Here is a 6,000-nt window from a genome sequence, read left to right as displayed (position 1 = left end):
GAACTACAAAGGAAAATAATTAAATAAAGGGTTATTTGATGACCGATAAATGAATAAATAAGAGGGGAGTCAGAAAGTGGAAATTAGGACAAGATTCCTTGGTGAAAGTGCTTCTTCACCAGAGGTGGTAAAGATACTATAGAAGTTTGGAACTGATGGTGGGAGCCTTTGTGAACCAAGTTAAGATCTGAAATTTAAGTAAGACTTAGTACCAGAAGTGCAATTTATAATAGCAATAGAATAGGGAGCTCTTGAACTGAGAAACTGGGAAAGCTACCTCTTCCCGCACTTCAAAAGATCCTCCTTCAAACTGAGAAAAATCTGACTTATTTAAGTATAATTGACAAAGTATTGTGCAACTAAAACATCCAAAGGAAGCTGCTCTAGGGAAACAAAAGGGCAAAAAAAAAAAAAAGACCTGAAAATAGATGCAAAACTTCCCTACAGATTAACAACACTCCCTACAAAAATATCAGCCCAAAGCAGAAGAAAAGTGCAATATAACATTCCAACATGAATAAAGAGGCATAAAATCTTGATGCAATTGCAGACAGGAAATAAAACAATAAAAAATAAATATATGACAACATACAAGGGAACTCCCATAAGGCTATCAGCTAATTTTTCAGCAGAAACTCTGCAGGCCAGAAGGGAATGGCACAATATATTTAAAGTGATGAAAGGGAAAAACCTACAACCAAGAATACTTTACCCAACAAGGCTTTTGTTCAGATTTGATGGAGAAATCAGAAGCTCTACAAGCAAAAATTAAGAGTTCAGCACCACCAAACCAGCTTTACAACAAATGTTTAAGGATCTTCTCTCGGCAAAAAAGAAAAGGCCACAACTAGAAACAAGAAAATCGTGAAGTGAAAAACTCAGCAGTAAAGGCAAACACACAGTAAAGGTAGGAAATCATCCACAAACAAAACTCATAGGGAGGATAAAAGACAAGAGTAGTAAAATCATCTATATTTACAACAAGCAGTTAAGGGATACATGAAACAATTAGATATTAAATATTATATCAAAAACAGTAATCATGAGGGGAGGAGAATACAAATGCAGGGTTTTAAAAATGCATTTTAAATGAAGGGATCAGCAATTAAAACAATTATGTATATAGACAGCTATAAAAAAAAAACTCATGGTAACTGCAAACCAAAAACCTATAATAGATATACACATAAAAAAAGAAAAAGGAATCCAAACATAACGCTAAAGGTAGTCATCAAATCACAGGAGAAGAGAACAAAAGAAGAATGGCAAAAAAAGACATACAAAAACAAATCCCGAACAATTAACAAAATGGCAATAAGAACATACACAGTGATAATTACCTTAAATATAAACAGACTAAATGCTTCAACCAAAAGCCACAGAGTGGTTGAATGGATACAAAAACAAGACTTGTATATATGCTGCCTACAAGAGACTCACTTCAGATCTAGGGACACATACAGACTGAAAGTGAAGGGATGGAAAAAGGTATTCCATGCACATGGAAATCACAGTCAATGGTGAAAAGTTGAGAGCATTTCCTCTAAGATCAGGAACATGACAAGGATGCCCACTCTCACCAATTTTATTCAACACAGTTTTGGAAGTCCTAGCCATAGCAATCAGAGGAGAAAAATAAATGAAAAGAATCCAGATTGGAAAGGAAGAAGTAAAACTGTCACTATACACAGAAAATCTGATACTATACACAGAAAATCTGAAAAATGCCACCAGAAAACTACTAGAGCTCATCAATGAATTTGGTAAAGTTGCAGGATGCAAAATTAATATACAGAAATCTGTATGAACTATCAGAAAGAGGAATTAAGGAAACATCCCATTTACTATCACATCAAAAAGAATAAAATACCTAGGAATAAACCTAGGTGTAAAATAAAATAAAATACCTCAGGAGGCAAAACACCTGTACTTGGAAAACTATAAGACACCGATGAAAGAAATTGAAGATGACACTAACAGATGGAAAGATATACTGTGTTCTTGGATTGGAAGCATCAATATTGTTAAAATGACCATACTACCCAAGGCAATCTACAGATTCAATGCAATCCGTATAAAAATACCAATGGTGGGGCTTCCCTGGTGGCGCAGTGGTTGAGAGTCCACCTGCTGATGCAGGGTACACGGGTTCGTGCCCCGGTCCGGGAGGATCCCACATGCCGTGGAGCGGCTGGGCCCGTGAGCCATGGCCGCTGAGCCTGCGTGTCCAGAGCCTGTGCTCCACAACGGGAGAGGCCACAACAGTGAGAGGCCCACGTACAGCAAAAAAAAAAAAAAAAAACCAATGGCATTTTTCACAGAACTAGAACAAATAATTTTAAGATTTGTATGGAAACATAAAAGACTCCAAATAGTCAAAACAATCTAGAGAAAGAACAGAGCTGGAAGAATCACAGTCCCTGACTTCAGACTATACTATAAAGCTACAGTAATTAAAACAGTATGGTACTGGCACAAAAATAGACACATAGAATGGAACAGGAAAGACAGCCCAGAAATAAACCCATGCACTATGGTCAATTAATCTATGACAAAGGAGGCAAGAATATACAATGGAGAAAAGACAGTCTCTTCGATAAGTGGTGCTGGGAAAACGGGACAGCTACATGTAAAAGAATGAAATTAGAACACTCTCTAACACCATATACAAAATAAACTCAAAATGGATTAAAGACCTAAATGTAAGACCAGATACTATAAAACTCCTTGAGGAAAACATAGGGAGAACACTCTTTGACATAAATTGCAGCAATATTTTTTTGGATCCCTCTCCTAAAGCAAAGGAAACAAAAGCTAAAATAAACAAATGGGACCTAAATAAAACTAAAGGTTTTTCACAGCAACGGAAACCATCAACAAAACAAAAAACAACCTACTTAATGGGAGGGGATATGGGAGAAAATATTTGCAAATGATATGACCTATAAGGGGTTAATATTCAACATATATAAACAGCTCATACAATTCAACATCAAAAAAATAAAAATAAAAAAATGGGCAGAAGGACTGAATATATATTTTTCCAAAGAAGAAATGCAGATGGCCAACAGGCACATGAAAAGATGCTCTACATCACTAATAATCAGGGAAATGCAAATCAAAACCACAATGAGATATCACCTCATACTGGTCAGAATGGCTATCATCAAAAAGAACACAAATAACAAATGTTGGCGAGGATGTGGAGAAAAGGGAACCCTCCTACAGTGTTGGTAGGAATGTAAATTGGTGCAGCCACTGTGGAAAACAGTACAGAGGTTTCTCAAAAAACTAAAAATAGAACTACAATATGAACCAGCAATTCCACTCCTGGGTAAATATTGAAAAAAAACAAAACCACTAATTCTAAAAGGTATTGATACATGGACCCCAACGTTCATAGCAGTATTACTTACAATTACTGAGGTAAGGAGGCAACCTAAGTATCCATCAACAGATGACTCGATAAGGAAAATGTGGTATGTATACATACATATATATATATATATATATATATATATACACACACACACACACACACACACACACACACACACACACACACACATAGACACAATGGGATACTACTCGGCCATAAAAAAAATGAAATTTTGCCATTTGCAGCAACATGTATGGACTTGGAGGGCATAATGCTAGGTGAAATACATCAGATAGAGAAAAACTAATACTGTGTGATATCACTTATACATGAAATCTAAAAAAATACAATAAACTAGTGAACATAACAAAAAAGAAGCAGACTCACAGATACAGAGAACAAACTAGTGGTTACCAGTGTGGGGAAGGGTGAAGGGGTGAGGGAGTGGGAGGTACAAACTATTGGGTGTAAGATAAGCTACAAAGATGTATTGTACAACTTGGGGAATATAGCCAATATCTTGTAATAATTGTAAATGGAGTGTAACCTTTAAAAAATAAATAGATACATTAACACAGGGAAGACTTGGCCACCAAAGGAAGCTGATGGTCCATCAATAGAAAGATTTGAAATGGTACCTAGTAAAATTTAGGGAAGAAATGGAAGAAACAGAATCATTTCATAAATAAAGACTAAATTACAAATAGCATAAGAAGAAATAGACCCTATAGAAAGCACAGCAGGACACAGTGTATACATATGGAAAAAATGAAGTATAAGGGAAATAAGCAAAAAGATTTTTTTAAAGTAAATGTTATAAATGGTAGGCAAAAATGATTCAAAATATGAATAATTGGAGTTCTTCCAGTTGGAGGAAATATAAAAGAATGGAGTAAAGCAAACATTAGAAAATGCTGTGAAATAGGACTTGAATTTATATATTAAAAAGCATACCCAAGATATGGAAAAAAATTGTCTCAGAATGATCAATACCAAGACATATCCTACTAACACATACCCTGCCAACACAAGATGTAGCCTACTAACTCTAGTAGCACACTTTGAGAATCTGGGCAAAAACATTGTGTCATTTATAAGGGAAAGAAAGACAAGTTGGCATAGCTAGAGTCAATGCTAACAGAAACAGAACAATATTTATCAGATACTTGAGGAAAGTTTGAGCCAAGGATTTTAAATCCATCCAAGATATTCTTCAAGTGTCAAAGGTACAGGCAAAAATTTCTGCAAATTCACGGACTGTGGGAATACTATCTGCATTAGGCCTTGCTGAAGTACCTCCTAAAGAACAAAATTGACCCAAGCAGAAAAATGATCAGGGAAACATCAGCAGAAGTCCTGGGAGTGAACACTGAATGTATTTAACAATGAAACTATGGCTAAAACAAGACTAACAGAAGAGTTACAAAATAAAATGTAGTATGATGATTGTATTTATATAAGCTTTCACTATGGAGGCTGTTATATTAAAAATTATAGTCCTTATGATATTTTTATTCTAGTGACTGTCTTTATAGTTAGACTTTTACATAAAACTCTTAGAACCGTCTTTCTTCAGGCAGTATCTATTGACTCCTACTGTGAACATCAAGTGAATTAGCTTGTAACTCCTTCCTTTCTTTTCTTTGTAGCTTTCTTTACTCAATTTTAGTTAACAATATTATTATTTATTATGGGCTGAATTGTGTCCTCCCAAAAGGCATGAGGTATGTATATGCTTATTTTATAAGGTAAAATGACATGTCTTTTTCCAAAGTGATTGTACCACTTTACATTCTCACCAACAATGTGTGAGAGATTCAGTTATTTCACCACCTTGCCAGCATATGGTGTTGATAGTCATTTTAATTTTAGCCATTCTGATGAGTATATAGTGACTCATTGTGATTTCGGGGTTTGTACTTCCCAGTGACTAATGATGTTAAAGAAGTTTTATGTGTGTTCCCATGTTTTTTCCCATGACCGGAGCTTACTCTTTGGTACTAAACTGTCTAAACCCTCAAAATCCTGTTAAGATCATGAACAAAATTGCTTTAGACCTTTGATCTGGAAGGTGTCACAATTTTCAAACTTAATCTTCCTCTTCTCTTTTCATTATTCAAAGCTTCTTTCTTTCAGGAAACATTTTAGTTTTATTTTGTAAAGGTTCCAAGCTACTTCTGTTAAAATTATTCCTAGATATTTTATGTATTGATATTTGTGGCTAAACAAGATATCTTTTAAAAAATATTCTCTCTATTTGTTGATACTATATATGAAAAGTTGATTTGTAGATATTCATCCTGCATCCAGCCAGGATGCAGGATAACTTACAAGAAAGTTTATAACTTTCTTGTAAGTTATAATAGTTTTTCAGTTCTAGTTATAATCATATCACATTAAATAAGTTTTTTTCAAACAGATCTTTTCCTTTAGCTTTTCTATTGCATTGCCTATAATAGTGGTGCTCAAGCAGGGTGGTTTTTGCCTCTCAAGAGATATTTGTCAATGTCTGGAAACAGTTTTCCCACAACTGGAGAAGTTTCCATCTAGTAGGTAGAGGCCAGGGATGCTGCTAGACACCTTACAATGCAAAGGATTACTCCACATAACAAGGGTCATTT

Source organism: Delphinus delphis, chromosome 4 (genome assembly GCF_949987515.2).
Source record: "Delphinus delphis chromosome 4, mDelDel1.2, whole genome shotgun sequence".
NCBI classification, from domain to species: Eukaryota; Metazoa; Chordata; class Mammalia; order Artiodactyla; family Delphinidae; genus Delphinus; species Delphinus delphis.
This window is presented reverse-complemented; position numbering follows the sequence as displayed.